Source organism: Cavia porcellus, unplaced genomic scaffold (genome assembly GCF_034190915.1).
Source record: "Cavia porcellus strain 051 isolate PalLab524CR breed Dunkin Hartley unplaced genomic scaffold, mCavPor4.1 scaffold_20, whole genome shotgun sequence".
NCBI lineage: Eukaryota > Metazoa > Chordata > Mammalia > Rodentia > Caviidae > Cavia > Cavia porcellus.
This window is the reverse complement of record NW_026947503.1, coordinates 56,261,520-56,273,589: the sequence shown is the minus strand read 5'-3', so window position 1 is coordinate 56,273,589 and position 12,070 is coordinate 56,261,520. Positions and strand designations below refer to the sequence as shown.

At 39.3% G+C, this 12,070-nt stretch overlaps 1 long non-coding RNA gene across 1 annotated transcript in view; it reads left to right on the top strand.

Annotated features, from left to right (window-relative positions):
* Positions 1-12,070, top strand: part of LOC134471805 (uncharacterized) — a 107,681-nt gene that overhangs the window by 72,484 nt on the left and 23,127 nt on the right. The window contains exon 3 of the long non-coding RNA XR_010041471.1: positions 7,852-7,920. This is a non-coding gene — a long non-coding RNA (uncharacterized LOC134471805). The remainder of the gene's footprint in view (positions 1-7,851; positions 7,921-12,070) is intronic.

Below are 12,070 nucleotides of genomic sequence, written 5' to 3'. Positions count from 1 at the left end.
GTTGTCAGTTGTAAGCTGCAGCTGCTCCAGGTCAAAGAGGTGCCATCCGGAGGTGCCAGTCACCTCTTTTCTAATCACCCCTGTTCTTAAGTTCTTGGCATGTTGTATGTGGATAAGAATCAATAAATATCTTTCGCTTGATGGTAGGCTGAGGTGGGGGTTGATATATGCAGTTGGCTAAACCAGCCGAACAGAGGGAGACAAGGGCAAGAGTGTTTCTAGACTGGAGTTTTGGCTGTTGCCTGAGCTGTTGTCATCTTTGTTATGAAAACCGATCTTTCACTATGTGTGTTCAAAATTACATATTCAAATAACATATCAAGCATTGCTTGGTGTTGCTTAATGTGCCTGGAGAAAATATGAATGTTGCAAGGATTTACAGTAAATTTATAATCCAATTTTCCTGTCTCCTAATAAAGGGCAGGTTAAGTAATGGTTGAGGTCACTATTAATTTATTTTCTCTCTTGGTAAATACTTGCGGTGCTTGGCTCATGTTCCAAGCAGTGTGGCCCAAGCCTCTTGATCTGTGCACAGATATAAACAGGAGGGGAATGGATAAGGGATACTTTGCCATTAAGGAGCTCTGAAGGGAGGCGAACCTAGCATCAAATAGTCGCTTTCAACCAGGGCATGGTGACAACAGAGTCTTCAGGCAGAGGCGGGGAGCAAGGCCTGGGTTGAGGCCTGTGAACCCCAGCTCAGTGCTGCTGATGCTGGAGGAGTACTAGGGAGTTTTGGGGGAGAAATAGCACTTCTCTGTTATTCAGTATTTACAATTTAAAGAGTCCATCAATGTGGTTATTCATGTTTTTCGCAAATACTACTAGTTTCATGCATTTAGTAATGATTATTGATCTGCCCACCAAATTAAAAACTACTTGCATATCAGTGCATGCCCTGTAGTACTCAATGCACTCATATTCTCATCAAAATTCAATAAACCAGTAAACGGGTAAAAAGGACTTAATGGTCATTATCCCCATTTTTCAGGTGGGAGGCTGAAGCCTAGAATTTAAGGGGGTGGTCCTGAGTCAGAGTGAATGTACTGGCAGATTAAAAGATGTGAATCGCCGCCTTTCTAACTGCTTGGCCTATGAGCACTCTATATGATAATGTGGAGAGGCCTCTTTCACACCTAGCAGATGTGCGGGGCTGGTTATTTCCTTTTAAAGGATATTGTTTCCTTGGATCCTGAAATACTTCATTCTGCAGATTTCTTATGTATTTCTGTTTATTCTTTTCCTGTCTTCTTTATCGGAAAAGTGAGTGCTTGTGTTTCCATAGGGACTATCCCTGTCCAATTCTCCCTCTCCATACATACTCTCTGGGCAATCACATAGATTTTCGAGATATCACTGCCACATAAAAGTGACAACTCCTTCATCTGTCTTCTAACTTTGGCCTCTCCTGTAGGCATCAGATAAATATATCAACTGCTTGGTGGAGCTCTCTCCTGGAGTCCGGAAGTACCATCCATTCCTAATATGCTATTTCTTCCACCAAAAAACTGGAATCTTCAGCTTTCCTTAATTTGCTTGATATCCACCATCTGTCCAGGCACCAAATTGAAATGAGTGGTTCAATCCTTCCTCTTCCTCATATGTCACTTAGAACTGGGTCACCACGTCTTGCGTTGGTCCCTTAAATCTATTTTGTTAAAAACCTATTCCTCTCTTTTGGTCATTTCTATCAGCACTGCTCTGTGTTTCAGTGGCTTCTCCAGGGCATCTGGGGAATTCTTGAGAGCACATTGAGAAAGCGGGCAAGGATATATACACTCATGCACGCACTCACTAATTAAGTCCACAAAAGTTTTCTGACACAAGTAGATCTCACAACTATTGGGAAAAACTGGGTTGATCCTTTTGAGAAAATTATACTTGACCTTGAAATCCTAATTCTATCTCATGGTCTAGGTTAATGAATTATGTATTATGTATGTCTCAAACCTTAGAATGTTCAGATTGGGTCTTTAGCTGCTATGTAGCCAGAGATCAAAGATTAAATGATAATTCTCAATAACTCCTAAGTAACATCTCTCAAAATTGCCATCTAATATTCTGCTGAATAAATGCTTATGACTTTGATTGAAAAGATGTTCTGGCCACTTACCCATCCCTGGCATATCAGTCTTTCCCAAGAATAACTGTAGAAATTCTCCAAACTGTAGAAAAACTCCAAACTTTGTTTCAGCAAAAATAATAGTTTATTTCTGGAAATTTGAATAGCATTTTTTCTTCTTTGCAAACTTATTCATGTGGAATGGTTAACAATTTATAAAATTAGTCCTTGTTTAATGAACTATTTATGAGTATATTCAGTATCACATTTATCAAATAATCTTTGATGAAATGAATATTGATAAGCAGAACTGGAACCATTTTAGAAATGAGCAAATGAAAAACTCCTGCAAAAATAGATTTCCTTTAGCCAGCCAATTCCTTTGGTGCATTTAAAATGTGATTAATTTTCCAAAATACTGAAGTATAGACGTGTTTTAAGAACATACACTAACTGCCCAGTAAAGTAAAGTACTTATTATGTATGACACTGATGAGGAATTTATTCATGCTAAAGAATGGTTTGATTGAGAGGATCTACAATCTCATCTGGGCAGGCCCAGACCTTTAATGGCTGGTTTATCAGTCCTTTTGGTTACTGGTTCTCCCCACAAAAAGAAATGTGGCGGATTAAAGATAACTCAAAATTCCCTTGCCTTCCATCCCACGAAAAGATGGAACCCAATTCTCTTCTTTCTAAGCCCAGGATGGCTGTATAACCTGGTTGGATGGATAGGATATGGCAGAATTCATTCTCTGTAACATCTAAGACTGAGTCCTCAAAGGATCTATGGCTTCTGTTTCACCGTTTGGGGCATGACTTATGAGCCAGCATTCATATAAAGAATGTAATTGCCCAAAGACCAGCCTGCTGTGAGAAAATGTTGTGGAGTGGGGTGGAGCCTGCAGAGAGACACTGACCACTAGGGAGCCTGAGGGACCACACAGTACATGAAGTTCTTCCTGAATCTTCTCGCCCTACTTGGCTACCAGCTGAACGCCACTGGGTGCTTCTCCTGAGCTGATGCTGTGTGGAGCAGGACTATGCACCTATCCCTGCCTGAGTTCCTGATTCTCAGAATTGTAAGCAAGTGAAATAGTGATTTTTCAAGTTCTTCCATTTCAGGGTAGTTTCTTACACAGCAGTAGGTAATCAAACAACTGGCTTGTACCACCTACCATCTCCCCTTAAGAAAATTTAACTTTGAAACAAAAGTGGCTGATAAACAAGAGAATCAGGGCAGAGAAAATGTTTTCCAGGGTATCCAGGCCTCTCTTTCTCAGGCTTCTTCTTTTTATTTGGTCTGGGTATCATCTGCCTTTCCCAGTCTGAGACTCCTTTGTTCTCAGTGTTTCTTGTTTTGAACACCATTTCTCCATCATTATGATGCCTTTGTCAGTTCTTTTGATTAAATTTTATGACAAGTTAATACTGGCTTGTGGAAGGTAAGAAGTTACCAACAGACACTCAACAGGGCCATTCAGCAAAATTATCCTGAGTTCCTGTGTCACAGTGCCTTGTTCCAAGCAGTGGGAACACAAGTGCAAATGTGAGAAAATGATTGGTTCCCACCTCACAGAGCTTACCCTGCCATCAGGGGGCACAGAATCATGTTCAAATATCTGCAGTGCAGTTGAAGGCTATGGTGCTTGGAACACAGTGTGGCTTTTCCTGACTTGGTGGCAAATTTTATAGAGAGAGAAACAACAGGTCTTGGCTGAGAGAATGAGCAGGGGCTTGGTAGGAAGGAAGTTTAACGAGGTCATTCTAACCAGAGGTAGTAGTGTCTTGGTCTATTTCGTGCTGCTATAATAGAATATCCAAGACTGGGTAGTTTGTAAAGAATAGAGGTTTATTTCCTAACATTCTGGAGGTTTGGGAGTTCAAGATCCAGGGGCTGTATCTGTGGCATGGGCCCTCCTGCTTTGTCATAACATGGTAGAAGGGAGAGAGGACAGACTCATTCCCATAACAAGCCAACTCTCACGGTAACTAACCCACTTCTAAGATAATACATTAATCCATTCCTAAGGTTAGAGTCATCATGACATAATCAACTCTTAAAGGTACCATTTCTCAGTGTTGCTATGTGGGGGATGAAGTTCCCAACACATGAACTCTGGGGACACTTTCAAAGCCACACCAGGTGGTACAAGTAAAAGTCTCTGATCAGCTTGGGGACCTGTAAGGTCTGATGCTGGAGCATACAAAGAGAAGCGAGGCAGGTGATACTGAGGAGACTGCCTGTGGTCTGATTATCTTTGGATACTCACTCCTTAGAAAGCTGCTCTTTTATAACATGGAAAGTTGAAGGGAAGGTTCACACCTGTGTTCAAACATCATGGTTGGGGACCATCATGAGTACTAAGACTCTTTGCTCATATACTGTTGATGCTCATCACTGTTCATATAATGCTGTGTGGAAGGAATTTAAAAAATGCATGAACAACTCAGAGCATAAATTTAGAGGAAATTTGCTTGACTTGAAAAGCAGCTTATCATCTTACCAATTAAAAATAGAATACTCTTAGATTTTTTTTTGGTTAACTGTTCAACTCTTAGGAAGTATGATACTTGCAGAAAGAAAGGAAATGTAACTTTGAAGAGATGCCTTTCCTACACCCAGAGAAGAGAGTAGGGACAGCTTCCAACATACTCAGAAAGCTTTTTATTGTGGGGGGCAAACTTCAGTGTTTCTCAACCTGTGTTGTGCACAGGAATAACGACATATTCTCTCACCACCGAATTAAGCATTGCTTCTTGGCAAGTATCTCTTTTTACCTAAGTTTATCTGAGGCCTTCGTAGGCCTTAGTAGGTTGCACTGATTTACAATTTTGAAGTGTGTACATTGACAAGAAGGGTGCTCTCTTTGGCTCTTTTCATGTGAGAGGTACTAAGAGGTACTAATGAGGTTAATTGTCTGGGTTTTTTCACTGTTGGGTTGAATGCTTCCCCTCAGAAGATGAACCACCCATTCATATGTTTGAAAAGGGCCTGCCATTAGCCAAGAAGGAAGGGATCTCTTTTTACCAGTGAGGAGAGAGTGGTTGGATGGAAGAGAAAGGTGGCGTCACTAAGGGGAGATCTATGAGTTGCTGATTTACAGGTAAGCCTGTAATTCGTCTTTTCATGATATTTACTTTGAATCTTCATGTAAGGATTATGCTAGCTTTGTAAAAACAATTTGCAAACTTTTAAAAGTTTTTATGCATGCAATATTTTGTGTAAGCCAAGGAATGTCCTTGTCATTAACTCTATGGGCACAGCCTGTGGAAATATTTTATGGGTCTACCTTCCTGCTTGGGAGGTAATTTGTCAACTGTGCTTTCCTATCCCCTTGCTTCTTTCATGGAGATTTGTTTATTTAAGGAAGGTTTTCTGCTTCTTCCTTAGGAAGGTTTGACAATTTGTATTTTCTTGAAAAATCAGTAATTTTATCAAAGAGATAATATTCTATCACAATTAATTTCTTCTATATTTGTTGCAACCTACCTCATTCTTGATTTCACTTAATGATTTTTCTCTTCAATGAATTAACTACAATTTTTTCATTTTGTTTCCTTTTAAATTTGTGGATTTAGTCTTTAATTTTTGTTTTATATAATTCTTTTCTAATCCCTTCAGCCTTCTTACCTGGTTAGAATTTTTCTAGTCTCTTGACTTTAATTCTTTGTAAATTCCTCTGTTTTATTTTTCATGTTTACTAAGGAGAATATTTAAGTGGCTTAACAGTACTTGTGCCTAGTATAATTGCTTCTGATTGGCAGTGACATTGTGTCAAACTTCCAGGGCCCAGTCTTCTTCATTTGCGCTTCCGTCATGCCCTAGGGTGTTGCTGTTTGCATCCTCTTGATGCATGGGAATGAGAGTGAATTAGTCACATGCCAAGCCCGGAAGTAGCACAGTCATTTTTATATATATTCCATTGGCTGAATTCAGTCACATGGTCACATTTTTCAAGGGAGCCTGGGTCATATAGTTTAGTAATCTACCCAGTGCGAAATAGAAATTTTTTTTGTGGACATTTCTTCTACATCTTCAAATAATCTTTTTTATCTTACAGTATATATTTTTCTTGATATTAGTGTAGCTGTGAGTTTTCTTATGAGGATTGCCTCTAACATTATTTTCTATTCTTCTGCTTTAACTTTTTTATTTCCTTCTGTATTATGGTTTTTTTCCTAAGAAAGCACATATCTAGATTGAACATTTTCAGATTGGTAACACTAACATTTTAACTGACAAATTTTGACTATATAAATTCATTGTGATCATTTAAATACTTAGACTTTATGTAGCATCTTACTTGTGCTTTCTATTTTATTGTACTTTATATGCTTGAGTCTTAATTATTGATGTAAAAATTATTTAGTTTTATTCTGCTAATTGTCACTCTTGAAATTTAACCGGCTGTATAAATTAACAAATCTAAATATGTTCAATGTTTAGAAATTTGCCCTCATGAACATGTAAGAACTTTAGAATACTTTAATCATCTTGCTTGTTAAATACTGTTGATAAGTAGCAGTGAAAGGTTTATAAGTGGTATTCCAAGGCTTCCCCATGATAATTCTCTAGCTCAAAGGCTGAGTAGGTGACACACAGAGTTGTCTTCACTCCCTCCAGTGTAAAACTGCTGATGATGAGTTGTTGTCATGTCAATTTTCATCTGTTTCTGGTTATGTTGTATCTTCCAGAAAGTTCTGTGAGTGGTTTTTTTCACATTCAGGTCCTGCTGTAGATTTACCCCTATGTTCATGTTCCTTTATTACACTGACATGCAAACATCATGAGGAACGAGACCAGGTCTGTTTCACAGACTCTACCACTGTAAGCCCATGGGAAAGAGCAGAAGATTTTATTAGAGGCATATTTCAATAAGATTTCTGCCCTCTAGTATTAGGTATAGTGCAATGTTATGTAATAAAATGTAATTATCAAGCACATTCAGTGGCAACATTTCATAAGGAGACTGCACTCATTTTCCTGTATGAAACCCAGTTAGAAAATGTCTGCAATGCTGACATCAGAAGCTAGTTTCTTCATGACACAACAGTGCACTTTAGTTCACAAAGTATTTTGGCAACTTTTAGTCTGTGCAAGAATAGGGGCTTTTGTAAAACAAGGCTCTAGGAATACTGATTATTTTAAGTCTAAATTTTAATAGCATGTAAAGTTCAAACCCTTTCACTCTAAATAAACAAAACCTTGAAATTAACGATTGGTTCACAATAGATTTATGGAGATACTAATCTATAAATAACTCAACATTGAATGCAGACTATCATTTTAGAGCAAAGAATAGTAAAAATTACGAGTGCGACAGAGCAAAGGAAGGGCTCGGACATATCTAATATCACGTGTTTCTTGTTCCTCTTCTTAACAGCGGTGGCCAGAGGACTGCTGCAATAATTCCTCCCAGCATGGCCTCAAAGCCTCACGTGTGAGATCTGAAGTTGGTAGCACCAATTCCCTTAGCTATTGCTAACCCCTGAGAACAAATGATGGGTGTCAACTTCTGCTCTTTCATTTTCTCAGTTGTATCTTCTTCATGCTAAGATCATACTGAATTCCCACTAGGATAAAGGACATACTGAGACAATGATGTCATATCTCAGGATGTAACTTTGCAGAGATATTTTGAAATGATACGGGATGGGGGAGGGGGCTCAGAAGTCAAAAGCAAAGTAAAATACATCTATTTGTAGTTGGGATAGGGAATGCAATCCATCATAATCTTGCCCAACTGTATTCCCTGAGGCTAAATTCACCATTTTTCCATCTGTAGATTTCCATGGACAGAACTGTTGAAGTTACACTTCACTAAGAAGTGCCCTGAAGTATCACTGAACAGCAGGTGAGTTGTATCTATAATTTTGTTTTCTGCTATTACATACATGATGGCTGGCATCTGGGCCATGTGCTGGGTGTTTGTAGCTGTGGCTGGAAACAGGTGCAAGAAGCAGCAGGTTCAGGGTGCTGGGTTTCTTTCTATACATGTTGTTTCTCCCTTATGGACGGGAAGCTGAAGCCTTGCACTAGTCAGAACCCAAAGCAGGATAAAAAAATCCCTGCGTTGCAGTCTCAATGGAGACACCCAAAGGTCAGTACATCTCTTTAATCAAAAGGAACCTTAACAGTAATAACATAATGTGAAACAGATGAAGATGCTGGAGGATGATTTGGTCTACTGCAGTTTATCTAGTGTGATGCAGATTATTCCAACCAGTAAGCCAAGGCTTGAATCTGAAGTAGTTTTCATGAAATGGGCTTGGGCGTGTGTGTACCTAGGAGCTGCTAATGGCCCCAGGTACATACAATAACTTAAATATACGACTGATTGGAATACTTTTCTTAACAGAAAGATTCAGTACAAGGTAATAGAATTACCCAGAATTATGGTCTCTGGACTAGAATTTAAATCCCATTTCTATCATGAGTAAATGGGTAAGTGCTGAGACTATGGGTAAGTGCTTTTTAGTCTTTCTGAACCATAGGTTTAACATTTCTAAAATAAAGATGATGACACCTATTTACCAGGATTGTGGCAAAGATGTAAGTCAATTAAGAGTAAACGTAAAAAGATAAGGTGCCTTGCGAACTGTACAGTAACTTGAAAGTGAGTTAGTCATACAACACATGTTTGTTGAGGAATTTTCATACAAGTGAACTGTGTTAGGGGCTACAGCAATTTACCAGACATACTTTTTGGTGTTTCATACCGTTTCAGTCTACCAGTTGTGAAGTTTCCGTGGGAAAGCTTTTCTCTAAAACAATTCTGTTTTGTTAGTACTATTTCCTTATCATACTTGTCAGTTTTAGAAACAGGAAAGGATTTTAAAGCAGGAAGGAGCGTGAAGATCTTTTCAAGAGTTGCTCCTTGATTTTATTACTAAGGAGAGAACTGTGCCAAGGGTTCCTGCTTCATCGAGACATAATGAGAGAAAAGTGTTCACAGGGCTTACTTGGTTAAGTGCAATTAGCTGGCCTGTAATTTTTGTATTAAACCGCTGGTAGTTGGGAACCCAATATTTGGAACTACTCATTAAGTAAATTACCTAGATTAAGGAGTTTTCCATGATTATAAACACAGGGAGAGAAAGGATATCTGTGAAACCTGTGGTCTTTTAAAAAAGATGAATACCAGGCTGCTGAAGTGGTAGGCCAGACCCATGAAACTGTTGATTGGCTCACTTAGTCCCAGGGGTGATTACTACAGAACTCAAAGTCAGAGTGCCACTGCTGCTTGTACCTATTCCGAATGTGTAACTGTTGGCCAGCTTGGAAACTCTTTCAATCTGTTTCTTTATCTCCAAGGAAGAGTTGGAACACTGATCTGGAGAGGATGATGTGGGGCCCTGATTCAGGTTGCACATTACAAGCAAAGCTGATTCCAAGAGGCCTTTGAGTTCTTCTCAAAGTCAGTGATCTATCCAGTGTGGATAGATCATTTGGGGACTCTGGTAAAATGCAGATATGGCTTAGGAGGATCCATAGTGTGGTCCAAATTCTGCACCTCCTCCTAAGTGATGTCGATGTTGCTCACTTACAGATTACACTCTGAATAGGAAGAGCTTTAACAGTAAAGAAAGTTTTAGCTCATTTAATGCAAACATCCAGGAAGTCTTGGCCTCAGGTAAGGCTTGTTCTAGCTAATTAATTGTTGTGAAAGCACTGGCATTCTTTTGTTTTTCTCTTGTGTTCTGTAATGTTGGATTCACTTTTAGGTTGGCTGTCCTCGCGCCAAGATGGCTTGGGTTTGGTTTCATACTGCCTTATTTGTGGCTCTTAGAAAAATTCTCCCAATATTACCAGCCAAAGTCCTAAGTTTTATTCTGATGGCATAAATGGAATAAACTAGTTTAAGTATATGTGAAGATGAAAGAGGTGTGAAATTCTCAGAACCAATGGGAATGAGGGACATAAAAAGGGAAAATGGATACCGGAAAGGCAACCAAGGAATGTCGTCTACAGAGGCAAATAAAGCTTTGGAGTAAAAGTAATTTAACCAAAGTGACACATGCATTTTCCAACTGGCTTTAGGACTTTTTTAGTAAGTATCTCAGAGTTACGTTATGTGCATGGAGCATTGGCCACAACTGGTGTGGATCTGGCATGCACGGCATGAGCTGTGAACCAGGATGTTAGCTCTTACCAAAACCTAAGATCATTTAGGTGATATGCAGTTAATAATTTAAAGTTGCTCAAAAAATTAGATAGTTTTATTGAAATCCAATGAAGTCTTGAGAACCCCTGAACGTGAAGTTAGTGTTAGAAATGAGCATGCTATTCTAAGTTATACCTGCTAATTCACAGTTGGTTTCATAAGTGGGATTCCCTAGAATGGACCTGGCTCACTGGAAAGTGGTTTGGGAGGAAGGATCAGAAGGCTGTGGCTGAGGAACTTTTGATACCTAAAAGACTGTGAAGTCACCCATGGTATGAAACAGCTGGTGAATGGCAGTTACTATAGGTAAAAATTACCAATAGAGTTTAGAGATGGGTCCAGCTCCTAGGGAGATAGCTAGTTGGATACATAAGAAATGGTAAAATAATAAGAAATAAACTATTGTTATCTGTGAGAGCTCAAATGAAAGTAAGACAGAGTGTTAGGACCAACCTTGACTCTGCACCAAGCTCAAACATTTTTCAGATCTGGTATGATCACAAACAAATCTCAGGATTTCCACCAAGGGGAAACTATCCTGAGTTATATTGTGAAGTTGTTTCATTTCACGCATGGTACCATCTAACCCTCCATATGACTCAGCTTGCTATTAAACAATCATGAGTGTCTGTATGTCATCTTTGCACGCTGCAGGTTATTCCTGAGAGAGTAACTATCCCAGGATACTGAGTAAAAGTGACTGTAAAGTTAGTTTACTCCTCCTATAAAGGCCACGTGGAATGTTCCAGAGGAAAAAATTGGTATGTTGTATGTACAAGAAGGGTTGAGTTGGCCTTATGACAGTACTCATCTACTGCATACGTGCCTCACCCACAGTGTGGTAAATGCTATGGTTTAGGGGCTCCTTTCTCATTGGCGTGTCGTGTAATATTTCCACTGAGATATCAAGCAACAGCCTGGGATCCAGATCAGATTTGTTGTCTCAGCTTCCCTGATAGATTTTACATATGCTAAGATATTAGAGTGACCCAGAAGAAAATAGGAGAGGACAAAGGAGCCAGTCAAGAGAGTCCAGCCATCAGAGTGGAAATCTTTAGATAGTGATTAAGAAATGGCCTAAGAGAGAAGCATACTGAGGGACTGAAGCCAAGGTCTAGTGCGACACTGCTGCGAGTTGGGAAGACTGGTGGGCTATCCTGGACATTAAAATCCCCCAGACAATCCTCTTTTGGAGGAATTTGAAAAGCTGGAAGGCAAAGATGATAATGAGAAACTTGACTTCTCACATAGTCAAAATGAAATTTTACAGAAGCGCCTGGAACTTCTGAGTCAACACCCCACCGAGGTTCCAAGGCCATATTTGCATATGTGGGTAAAATAACTTTGGAATTGAGGAAAAAAGAAGTTTATGGTGGTTCTTGACATACATTGTGAGTCTAAAACCTGCTGGAAAAGTCTCCTATTAGGTTGGGAGCACAGAGATTCACTGTTCAGTGGGATGTTTACCTTCCAGTGGCTTGCAAGCACTTTATGTGAAGCAGTTGGATGGTTTTTAAAAACTAAACACTACTAAAAGTGACAAGTTTGGGTAACAATAAATGACAAATGGAGAGAGAGAGAATAATAGCTGAGGGTAGATGAAAGAATAAATAGGTTATGATAGTGAACAAAATCCAACATAAGCATGCACTGAAAAACCAACATTTTGGCCAGTGATGGACCAGTGAAACAACATGGTACAGGGGAGGGCAGATTATGATGGGAGCTAAAAATACTTGTTAGCTACAGATGTCTCAGTCATTGTAAAGTCATGCAACAGGTCTCTCCTCATGAAACTGGGATTTTGGTGTGAACAAACCTCTTTGTCTATATATTTACT